Consider the following 13039-nt stretch of genomic DNA (forward strand, 5'->3'; position numbering starts at 1 on the left):
AAACAGAACATGGCTACTTATGGGAATGTGAAGGAGAAAGGTGACAGGAATCGCAAGCTCAAATTCAGTGAGCAGGAATTGGAGGTGCTCACTGAGGAGGTGGTCAGGAACCACAACAAGCTTTTTGGGAAGAACTCACTACAGGTACCTGAAAGTGAGAAGAGGAAACTGTGGTCAGACATCAAGACCAAAATATGTGCAGTGGGTGTTGCGCAGTGCTCCGTTGAGGAGATATGCAAGCGATGGTACAACTTGCATTCCCGTTCCAAAGAGAGGGTAGCCAGCAGGCTTAAGGAGGCAAGGAGCACCGGAGGAGGATCACCCACCCAGACACCGTTCACACCAATGGAAGACATGGTGGAGTCGACACTGCTTCCCGAAGCTGTCAGCGGTGTCACTGACATTGTCACCTCAGGCACACCCAGCACCAGCAAAGGTAAGGGCAGTAATGATGTGTTTCCCCATATGTGCATGTACAAATGCCCCTTAGAAAATAGTTATTGCACTATGCAGTGTGATAAGTAGGCCATGGCACATCTTACATACAACACAACTATTCCTTATGGGAGTGGTAGTCCACACCCCTAAAGTGCAAATACCACATAACTAGCAAGATAGTGTTAAGCCAAATAGAGAAAAAAATACAAAAGACTCTTAGTGATACTATGGCAGTGTACATTTAATACTATTATGCAACTATTTAAGTACTAATCAAAAATGACATGCTGCACATTGTTGTTGCAGATGTTCCGGACCCTGAGGCAGCAGAAGGTGGAAATGTGGGGGATAGCGAATCTCAGCCACAGTCTGACTCAATCACCAGTGAGTCCTTCATACATGCACCAACTAGACGCAGGGCAAGAGTGCTACCTCTCCCAGAGTATAACCTGGACTCCGATAAAATGCCAGATGAAGAACCCACACCACCCCTAGAGGCTAGAAGCACAGTAAGATGGCAGCCCCTGCCTCAGCATCAGTCCACTCCCCTCAGGAGGCATTGCGAAGCAGTCAGACAGTGCACATAGGAAGGTGAGGGCCCATCACTCTTTAGCGGCCTTGAGGCATCCATTCTGAAAGTGCAGTGCCTGCAATGTAAACACATGAGGTCAATGCACAGGCAGTTGGTGTCAATCAATCATAACATGGGCGCAATGCACAGGCAGTTTGAGTCTCACAATGACAACATGGGATCAATGCAGAAGCAGGTGGATGCACTCAATGAAAACATGGGAGCAATGCACAAGCAGGTAGAAGCACTCAATGAAAACGTGGGAACAATGCGCAAGCGGTTCAAGTCTCTCAAAGAAAACATGGGAGTAATGCACAAACAGTTTGAGTCTCTTAATGAAAACATGTGCAAGATACATGAGGGACAGCAAACAGCAGCAGAAAACGCAAAGGAAATGACAAACGCCATTAGGGAACTCTGCACTGCGATGCAGCAGAAACATGTCAGCCACCGTAAGCGCCATCACCAATTGATGGGCAGGTTGGATGGGTTCTGCAGATCTGTCAATCGGCTCACTACCACAACTGCCTTGATATCACGACGTGCTGTGGGCATACAAGTGGAGATGGCACATTGCAGTTGTGGTGATGTACAAGGATTGGTGCAAAAAAACAATGTTTTGGAGACAATGCGGACAGCACGGAGTGCTACAAACAGCGAACTGGGTGGTGGGGATAGTGAGGAGCTCTCTAGATTCAGCAGTCTCACAGCCCATGTGATGGTTCCTAGGTGTCGCAGTACCAGACTTAGTACTGTCTTTGAACCCGCTACAAGAGGTGCCACCGAGGCCACTGAGCACTCAAGTGGAGTGCGTGGATGTAGGAAGTAATGTTGAGGGGTACTGGGGACTAGCTTAACATGTAGCAAAACAGTTATTCTATGATGCTAATAGTGTGACATTGTTACTCGCACCTGTTTGTCCATAGTGCATAGCTATGTCCTAATCACACATATATTACCTGAAGTCAAGGCAATAAAGATGCTACCACTAGCAATACATAAAATATATGTGGTATTGTCATTACTTACATCAGAAATAGTTGTGCGTGATGTCTGCACGTCTTTGTCTGCCCTCTGCTGCACTGCTTCTGTCTGCTGGTTGAAGGGGTCATCATCCTCATCTGAGTCCGGCTCGGTGGGTTCTACAGGTATTCCCCTTGTAGCACTGTTGTGCAACATAGCACACGTAGCCATGATTTTGCATGTAGTTTCAGGGCTGTATTGAAGTGCACCACCACTCTTGTGCATGCATCTGAAGTGGCTCTTCAGCAGGCCAAAGGTCCTCTCCACAACACTGCGGGTTGTCCTGTGAGCAGCATTATACCTCCTTTTGGCTGGCGTTGCAGGACTCAGGTAGGGCGTCAGTATGAATGAACGCACTGCGTAGGCACTGACTCCTGGAATGACAGGAGAGTAAAATGAGTAATTTTTATCCGTGACATCATATATACATCAATGCGACATAGTCAACTATTGCATTACCCAGTAGGTATCCTTCACCAAATTCCCCAGCAAGCAGTCTTGTGTAAATTCCACTGTTCCTAAAGATGTAGGAGTCATGTGTGCTACCTGGGTATCCGGCCACGAGATCGGTTTTACTGTTGGAGGCATTGCTAATTACTTGTATGTTCATGGAATGTGAACTTTTACGGTTCTGATAAACATACTTTGTGGCTGATGGTGGACAGATAACTACATGTGTCCCATCGATGGCGCCTATTACATGTGGGAATTGGGCAATCTGGTAGAAATCAAATTTTGTCTGTAGTAATTCCTGTGGGGTGTTGGGGAATCATATGTGCTGTTGTATTTTGCTCAAAGAAAAAGGGGAGTACCCTATCACCCCAACCTGCTTAGGGTACTATCTACACGTAATCACAATAAATAATAGCAGGCAGGGACAAATCTATTCATTAATTAAATTAACCAACCCACTCACTTTTGGCTAAAAGGGTAAATTACTTTCCCATATTTATTTTATTTATTTACAAATAGCAGTGTGTACCTCATCATGATAACATATAATTAAACATTTACACATCAATCACATATATTGCACAACACAATTCTAAAATACTACACAGACAAAATGGGTAATGCCCAACGGAATAACTCAAAAAGATCACTCTAGCTTAATTCACATTGTGATCATGTCTTAGACAGATGGCCAAGGGGTTAGCACCCAGCTGAAAACACCTAAAAAAAATGTTATGGTATTATGTAGTGCTTCTCATTATTTGATCTCTCAATTTCTTAATTATAAACCCTTGGTCCCATTAGATTAGTGTCGACGCGTTTCGGCCTCAAAACTCGTGGCCTCCTCAGGACAGTCGTAGGGCACTGGCACCTCTTTTTCTACAAAACGTAGTCAAACCTTGTCAACCTTCAAGCCACATTGCCTATTTGTCTATTTGTTTTACTCTGAAACTTCTGATTTCACTGAGCGGTAATGGCACCAAGCAATCACATGCTTTTCATCATTTTCACCAATTCTCATCTCGTTCTGCCACTCGGTCCTTGTCTGGCTCTTGTTGCTGACTGCGCGCCCGCCGCTGTATTTTGCTCAGCATGGCATTGAGAAATGCATTGAAAAATCTTAGGAGCGCACTCTGTGAGACCCCTCCAGCTGCTGCTATGACCCCTTGATAGCTCCCTGAGGCTCAAAGGTGCAGGGAGTATCAGACCTGCACATGGGTGGGGATACTATTGGTCCTGTATGTGTTACGCTGCAGTATGGGTTGTAGATCAGCTATCAGGTCAAGTATCATGGCTGAGCTTAACCTGTACTTACCATATATCTCCTCCTCTGTCTGGTCAAAAAGGGTAATGCGCACTCTAAAAATGCACTCCTGTCTCCTCCTCCCTTTCCTCAAACCTGCCAGGATCCTCATCCTTCTCGCGATCACGTAGAGTGCAGCCATTGTGGAAAAGAGGCTGAGTCATTCTGGGCCTCTTTATATAGGTTGCACCTGTTTACCACCTGATTTCCCTTTGTGGTAAATTGCACATGCAAAAGGCCATTCTGCGAATATTCGCTATTTGCAAATTGTTGATGCATTGCATTGCGAGAATGATTTTGCGAATCGCATTCTGCGTATCGCAACTAGCAACGTGATTTTGCAAATCGCATTCTGAGATTTGAAAATTTAGGTCGCAATTTGCAATTTGCAGAATGCGATTTGCAAAATCATGTCTCTATTTGCGATACACAGAATGCGACCCGCAAATTCATGTTTCAGTTGCAAGGAATCGTTATTTTTGCGATTCCTTAAATTTGCACTGAGATTGCCTTTAATACATCGTGAAAAGCGATTTTGCATTCGCAAACGGCGAAATTTACAGATTCACACCATTTGCAAATGCAAAATCCTTTGATAAATCTGGCCCTTGGTCTAAGGGCCTGATTTAGAACTTTGCAGATAGGCTACTCTGTCACAACGGTGACGGATATTGTTTTCGCCAAAATCTAAATTCCATTATATTGAATGGGATTTAGAATCGGTCAAAAGGATATCCGTCACCCTTGTGACGGAGTAACCCGTCCGCCAATATCTAAACCAGGACCTTATTCTAACACAGATAAAAATCTGAAGACAAAATAAAAGTGCAAAAGTGGAATAGAGAGGTGTTTGAACACCAAAGAAAGGAGAATTTACCAGCTTTAACTTTAGACAGTCAAAATAAAGGAAAGCTGTGCATACACAATGATCAGAGTTATTTGGAACCATTATTGATTGGGAAGAGTAAGTGTTAACACACTTTTGATGTTAGAGGAAAGAGTGAATTCTGTCTAGATGGAAAGGATCCTATGATTCCCAGAGTGTATTTAATTTGTTGACAGCAAGCTTATTTCAAATTCCCCAGGGGATGGCATGCTACATATTATTATGGTATAATCTTCCTGAAGATTTATCATGTGGCGCATTTTGATAACCCTGTGTGGAATACGAAACTTAGAACTAGAACAGGTGTTAGTGCTAGAGAGGTAGTAGGGGAAATCTTTGTGTATTGATTCCATCTGATGTGTGATTCTGAATGATTTGAAGATTAGAATGTTGTCTGCAATAGTGAATAAGGTAGCCATTACTATTGGGAAATTCCTTATTGGTTGAAAACACAGAGATAGTAGGGATAAGGCCTATGGTTTTGCAGAATAGACTTGCATTAGATCTTTTGCTCACAAAACAGGGCAGAGACTTTAGGATGCTTAAAGTTAAGCATTGCTGTACTTAGACCCCAGACAAAAGTAAGGCCTTGGAGAAGTATATTCAGGTCATTTCAGGGTTGAAATAGGATCTGAAGGAATTGGAAGCAATAGGTGCAATGGAGGCAATTAGAGGTGGATTTGCTGTGGTAGTCAGATGGTTTAGAATCTTAGGGAGAGGAGTTGTAGGGTTTGTTTTTAAGCTGTTGCTGATTATTGCTATACGTACAATAGGTCTGATAGTAGGATTCAAAATTTATCAGAAGATTAAGGTTGACAAAATAAAGAAGAGAAAGTGAGCAGATGTCCAGCTGGAAGACAGCCAGTGTAAATATTATGATAATATGAAGCATCTAAAAGAATCCAGGTGAAAACTGATGAAAACAAGAAGGTTTTAGTCGGTCCCATTCAAGAGATTTAGAAAGGTTGTGATTACTTTAACTGATTTTTTTAGCAGAATTTATACATTTGTAATACTAAACGTTATTTTCTCATTTGTGTGTAGAACCATAACTTTCTCATAAAGTTTTGTTCATGAACATGTTTTATAGTATTTGTTTCTTCCATAGGTGATTGGTTACTTAATTGAATAAGCAAGGTCCCTGAAACAGTTCTATAATGTTGTTTGATTGAATAAATAAGCACATTAAACATTTCTAAAATAGGTCAGAAGCTTCTGCAAAAAACAAGGTAAATCATCAAGGCGTTTAACTAAGCAATGTTTAGCGCTGTCATTTAGGTCCACGCGTGCACTTTTTACAAGTGGGCTATTTAAATGCATTGGGGGGTGTTTAATGGATAAGCCGAGCGTCCCTTATCTTCTTCCTGCAGCTTTTGTGGGTTCCCCAGCTTTCGACTGCCATTGATAGAACCACTTAGATTCAAACTCCACTGAATGTGGTTCTCAGAAAACAATGTTTCACTGAATTTTTTATTTAATCTGGTCCCCATTGATTAGACGCCAGAATGATGATAATGTGGCTGCAGATGGCTTTCCTGAACCCGTTCACTGTTAGATAAAATTGGACGGCATTGAAACCACATTTGAAACAGGATTAAGAAAGCAAGATGCATGTCTGCCTGCCAAGCGCATACCTTAATCCTGTATTAATTGGGCTGTATGCACATGTGCCCCCACGTACATAGGATTTTGACGATGGAAGGTTCCAGAATATGAAACATCACGCTGTCTCGGTTCTTAGGAGAAACAGCTCCTCCAGGTGGAAATCATTGCAGCGGGAAGCAGCTTTTCGGAACCCTTTCAATGATGGTTTGCCATGTGTATGTTCAGCACATGTAAAACGAAAGTAGGGTCACCGTTTTAAACTACAGGGGACCAGTGGCTAAAAACGTGAAATAAAAAAAGTCATGCTTTATTTACTGTAATGCATACCTAATTTATTTATACTATAAATAAGGATGCCGGGAAATTAAGCAGCACATAATACCGTGGATGAAAACTGAGCTTCCAAGCATTTTATTGCTTCAAACATTTTGTATTGTGCTCAATGGTTCCATGTATGAACACAGTTTACAGACAGCAGAATCACGGTGAATGTATGCATCGTTTCAAGGAGAAAAAATAAATTTGCATCATACACACACACACATATTTATATATATATATATATGCAAAAAAAGAGAATAGAGAACTCTGGGTAGTTCCCAAGTTTAGGTGGAGAGCAGCTCTAGTAAGGAGCACCCTGCAACACCAGCGACACTCTAGATTTGCTCACCTCCTTACTAGAGCTGCTCTCCACCTAAACTTGGGAACTACCCAGAGTTCTCTATTCTCTTTTTTTGCATAATTTATGCGGCACTCTAACCCTGAAAGGGATTTGTTTTTATATATATATATATATATATATATATATATATATATATATATATATACACACACACACACACACACATATATATATATCATTAATAAATAGGTGCCTCATATGCTGCATTATACCGCATTGATGCCGTTTTTAACTTCTTTACGCCTATGCTGTTGAGTTTGTTGAATTTTATAACACTGTTTACCGACCTCAGAATAACAAAGGCCCAGAATGGTCTTCAAAGGATTTCAAGTTGTGATCCTCAGATCTCAACTGGTGGAAGTAGTATGGGTCATATTCAATTAAACGTCTAACCACTGAATGGGTCATACCTAACCCAAAACATTTATAGAATACAGGGGTTGCACACCCTGCTCACTTTCGTGCCCAACCTGTTCAGGTGAAAGAAGAGGTGTGCCCATATTTATTACTATAATACACCTTGCTTTATATGAGCTCCTCCGGCTTTCTGAACATCACAATAAAATCTTAACAAGCATTAGCAATGGAAAGAGTCTCACATTTGCTCGAGTTAGAGCTATTGATGTTGTAAACGGCTAACCCGACATTTCCTGACACATAAATTAAAAATTGAAAAGTAAAACAGTTTCACATAAGAGAGACAATTCACAGCGCCACGGCTGACATGGCTGCCACGGCTGACATGAGCTGACATGAGCATCCGTGTGAAGAGACACACAAAAGGAAAAATAAGTTTACTTACAGTCAAACTTATCTGCAAAAGTAACAGAGGCGATGGCCAAGGTGGTAACAAAACATCCCCAAGGAGGGACAAACGTAAACCATTTACCAATGTCATCAAAGGATTTTTGAAGGGCAAGCCCATTAAAGAGTGGTAGTTATGGGCGTGAGTGGGCATTGTTAAAAGACCAGATACATACCAACACGTCGGAAAAACAGAGTTTGCACACTGCTATTCTCGACCTAAAAAGGAACAAGAACACAGGAAAAAATTCTGCCATTGCAACATAAAATATGATAACATACTTAAGTAAAGCCCTCACACAACTAATATATAAAATCTACCAATAATAGTGTATTGGAACATGAAAAAAGTACATGTCAAATAAAAAAAATCAGACCTAGCTTTGGGTCAATCTATTTATGCATGGTTAATTTAGGAATCATTGACCAAACTGATTACATTTTTGGTGAGTGAGTGAGATATTAATGGACTCACATTCAGCCTTGCTTTCTAGAAACAAGAAAAGTGATCAAGCCAGCCCACAATACATTTTAGCCGTGTGTGAAGTTGCGATTCTGCAACTCACAATTTAGCATAGCAGCATACTTAGCTTGCCCGTGGTACAAGGGTCCGCAAACGGCTGTAAGCTTCGGCAATAATGATTATCTTCTCCAAGATGTCTGGTCCACAAAGAGACTAGAACAGGACATTTTCTTAGGGAGACAGTTCAGTAACCTTTTGCTACTCCTCACGTAGACCGAAGAAATAAGGAAACATTGAGGACTTCCTTATTTTGCCTTCCTACCAAAGAGTAATGAAATTGTCACCCACCCTTAAGTATTTCACAAGCACTGAGAACATGTGACAGAGATGTTTCACGTGTTGATGCTGTGGGAACCAGTCCAGCCATTGCTGAGAAAAAAAATGGTGTGAGTATACTAATATTTATGATTGGAGGTACCATTGTGCATCTGGCTCACTCATCCCAATGGTTGAGAAACATACCGTGGCCAATTCACAAAAGCATTAAGTACAAGAAGAAGTAGTACTGCAAAAATACTCTTTCACACCTTTATTAATCGGCCCTAAGCCTGCAAATTATAATTAGTAAAAGCATAAATAAGATGCAATGCTTTTTATTTGTAAATGAATGTTCCCCGAATAGTCCCATTTTATTCCCAATTTAGATGCTGTGGGGCCAATTCATAAAAGCATGTAAGAGTATGTAAAAGAGTAGTTCAGGAGTACTTCTTTGCGTACCCTGGAATGCTTTCGTGAGTATGCCCTGTCACGATTATCTACCCAGCCATTCAGAAGCAGCACTTGGAGCAAACTTTGAACGTCAATTCACCGAAATGCCAGGGGTAGTGGAAGTGATATCACACACCCTTTGACCTCCACTTTCACTCACAGACACATACTTACACATATTCACAAGTTTGCACTTACACATATGCTCTCACACAAACACACATACACACTTACCCACAAGCATGCACACCACGTACATTTTAAAGCATTTTAACTTACCACAGCTGCCATGGAAGAGCATATTCACGTTTGTATTACACTAATAGTGAATAATTTATTAGTATTCGCTATGTGTAATAAAAATTTTAAAAAATGACAGAAAACAAAAAGAGCGGAGTCCAAACTGGCGTCCAGAAGGACGAGGTGCCAGTTTTCCTGGCATTGAATTTGCCACTTCTGAAGCGAGAAGTCACAAAGGTAGTGCCAGGGGTCGAAAAGGGCAAGTCAGGGGTCACAGCTGCGACCCCTAAACGACGTCCATGAGCAAGCCCCGTGGAGTCTCGCGAGAACTAGATGCAGCAAACTTTGAGATGTTGTGGAGTGTGCAGCTTTATAGATTATGGTGGCGTAACAGGTCTAGGCTGCAGAATTCTGTGAGAAATGCTTGTGGAGGGAGGAAGGAGACTGTGTTATTCAGAAAACCATTGCCGGGAAGTGGAGTGTGCTGAAGATGGCAGATTCTTTATTTACTGCAAGAGATCAGTGAATTTATTGCACTAAGGATAGAAAATGGTTACTAAGGCTCTTTAATAGAGTGGTAATCGCCAGAGAGTAGTGCTGGGTTTGTGTGAAGGCGAACAGCTGAAAGAGAAATGTGCAACACTCGTTTAATGTAATTGTGGAGAGGGAAACATTTGTCAGAGAGGCAGGCCGGGAGTGTCAGAAGGGAAATAAAACCACGTTTATTTATGAAGGGGAAATAGCGATTTATCAGGTGATTGACCTGGGATGTGCCACAGAAGCGGAATATTTAAATTCGTTTCAAAACCTCAGAGACTTTTGATAGAGTGCGAGGCTGGGGCCGTGGGAGGAAACGTCACGTGACTGAGATATGTAGCACCAAGTGAAATTAAAAGAGATACAATAGTGAGCTGTTTTGTGCAGAAAAAAGGCTGTTTCTTTTGAGTACACAGAGCTTTAGAGAAACATTTACAAAATGAGATACCATTAAACCAGACAATTGAAAGATATTTGGCAAAGAGGCAAGACAGTGTAATGCAAAGGAACACACTTCGAAAGAAATAAACACACGATATGGAAATAAAACAACATGTAGGGCCACGTGCCTAGGGATAGGTTAGCATGTGTGAGGGAGCACATATCTACTATATATATGACTCTAGTTACATTAGTCAATAACATGCCCACGTCAGCCAAAATTTCAAGGGGTGTGAGAAAGCGTGGCTGTGGAGGCCCACGCACATATCTACAGACATGTCTTATGTGTTTGTCAAACTATAGAGCGAGCAACCAAGAGTAATGTGCTGGGTACTAGCACCTCTGGCTGAAATAGCCAGATCTCATTCAGGACAGTTATACAACGATCAGCACAAAATGAATTAGTTTGGAAGCACTTAAAACAAAATGTAGTGGTGATTTCATGTGGTCTGGTTTTCGTGACTGTGGTTAATCAGATTTCTCAGGCACAGCTCAATAAAGACTTGTGTATAGAAATGCAGGCGTCCTCCAATATTTTTAGGTCGGTGTTGAGACAGCAGAGCGGTCAAACAGATCTATTGCTAACACTATAGGTAGAGTGGACTTTGGGTCTACTCCTTTCCACTACTAACTTTTATCTACCAGACTCTTTGAGTCATTGGTTTGAGACTTTGTCAATTATTTCTTGGCTCAACCCAGTGGAGTATTAATTTCTCTCTTAATGTTGTTGACTGTTTGAGTGCCTTCACTCTTCAGCTAGAATGTTTACATTGAAATGCATGAGGAACTAATTTACAACTATATGCTTCTCTGTCTTCTACCGTTTGTGCCTCTAATTAGCTAATGCAAGCTTAAACCTATTGGCTTTGCCAAGGCTTGTTTAAAGTCTCCTCCTGTCCCAAGCTTGGGTTGGCCTGCTCGCACACCAGGCACTAGCTAATGAACGTGCAAGGTATTAAACCCAACTCCAAAAAATAATAAGACGCTGCATGGAAAGAGCAGTGAGTGAATGTTTCTGAATCTTAACATACAGGGAGTGCAGAATTATTAGGCCAGTTGTATTTTTGAGGATTAATTTTATTATTGAACAACAACCATGTTCTCAATGAACCCAAAAAACTCATTAATATCAAAGCTGAATATTTTTGGAAGTAGTTTTTAGTTTGTTTTTAGTTTTAGCTATGTTAGGGGGATATCTGTGTGTGCAGGTGACTATTACTGTGCATAATTATTAGGCAACTTAACAAAAAACAAATATATACCCATTTCAATTATTTATTATTACCAGTGAAACCAATATAACATCTCAACATTCACAAATATACATTTCTGACATTCAAAAACAAAACAAAATCAGTGACCAATATAGCCACCTTTCTTTGCAAGGACACTCAAAAGCCTGCCATCCATGGATTCTGTCAGTGTTTTGATCTGTTCACCATCAACATTGCGTGCAGCAGCAACCACAGCCTCCCAGACACTGTTCAGAGAGGTGTACTGTTTTCCCTCCTTGTAAATCTCACATTTGATGATGGACCACAGGTTCTCAATGGGGTTCAGATCAGGTGAACAAGGAGGCCATGTCATTAGATCTCCTTCTTTTATACCCTTTCTTGCCAGCCACGCTGTGGAGTACTTGGACGCGTGTGATGGAGCATTGTCCTGCATGAAAATCATGTTTTTTCTTGAAGGATGCAGACTTCTTCCTGTACCACTGCTTGAAGAAGGTGTCTTCCAGGAACTGGCAGTAGGACTGGGAGTTGAGCTTGACCCCATCCTCAACCCGAAAAGGCCCCACAAGCTCATCTTTGATGATACCAGCCCAAACCAGTACTCCACCTCCACCTTGCTGGCGTCTGAGTCGGACTGGAGCTCTCTGCCCTTTACCAATCCAGCCACGGGCCCATCCATCTGGCCCATCAAGACTCACTCTCATTTCATCAGTCCATAAAACCTTAGAAAAATCAGTCTTGAGATATTTCTTGGCCCAGTCTTGACGTTTCAGCTTGTGTGTCTTGTTCAGTGGTGGTCGTCTTTCAGCCTTTCTTACCTTGGCCATGTCTCTGAGTATTGCACACCTTGTGCTTTTGGGCACTCCAGTGATGTTGCAGCTCTGAAATATGGCCAAACTGGTGGCAAGTGGCATCGTGGCAGCTGCACGCTTGACTTTTCTCAGTTCATGGGCAGTTATTTTGCGCCTTGGTTTTTCCACACGCTTCTTGCGACCCTGTTGACTATTTTGAATGAAATGCTTGATTGTTCGATGATCACGCTTCAGAAGCTTTGCAATTTTAAGAGTGCTGCATCCCTCTGCAAGATATCTCACTATTTTTGACTTTTCTGAGCCTGTCAAGTCCTTCTTTTGACCCATTTTGCCAAAGGAAAGGAAGTTGCCTAATAATTATGCACACCTGATATAGGGTGTTGATGTCATTAGACCACACCCCTTCTCATTACAGAGATGCACATCACCTAATATGCTTAATTGGTAGTAGGCTTTCGAGCCTATACAGCTTGGAGTAAGACAACATGCATAAAGAGGATGATGTGGTCAAAATACTCATTTGCCTAATAATTCTGCACTCCCTGTAAATAAGAGATGTCTTGTTGCTTTACTTGCTCTTCTTTATGTTTTTAAGTGCACTTTGCTGCAGGTAACTGCTATTAAAATAGTTTGCTTCCTTAGGTGGTCGCTTCTTCAAATTTCTTGGAGTTTTGTGATAGCTCCTCCTGGTAAATTTCTGGATATTTGTTTAGCTCCTCCTGGTAAATTTCTGGATATTTGTTTTTGGGTTATTAGCATCTGTAACCTTTTGGTCCATTTT

At 41.5% G+C, this 13039-nt stretch overlaps 1 long non-coding RNA gene across 1 annotated transcript in view; it reads right to left on the bottom strand.

The window, feature by feature from the left end:
* Positions 1-673: 673 nt before the first annotated feature.
* Positions 674-13039, bottom strand: part of LOC138268620 (uncharacterized) — a 45959-nt gene continuing 33593 nt past the window's right edge. Inside the window, exons 2-3 of the long non-coding RNA XR_011200037.1 lie at positions 2039-2406; positions 674-1085 (exon numbers count right to left, since the gene is read on the bottom strand). This is a non-coding gene — a long non-coding RNA (uncharacterized lncRNA). The remainder of the gene's footprint in view (positions 1086-2038; positions 2407-13039) is intronic.

Source organism: Pleurodeles waltl, chromosome 12 (assembly GCF_031143425.1).
Source record: "Pleurodeles waltl isolate 20211129_DDA chromosome 12, aPleWal1.hap1.20221129, whole genome shotgun sequence".
NCBI lineage: Eukaryota > Metazoa > Chordata > Amphibia > Caudata > Salamandridae > Pleurodeles > Pleurodeles waltl.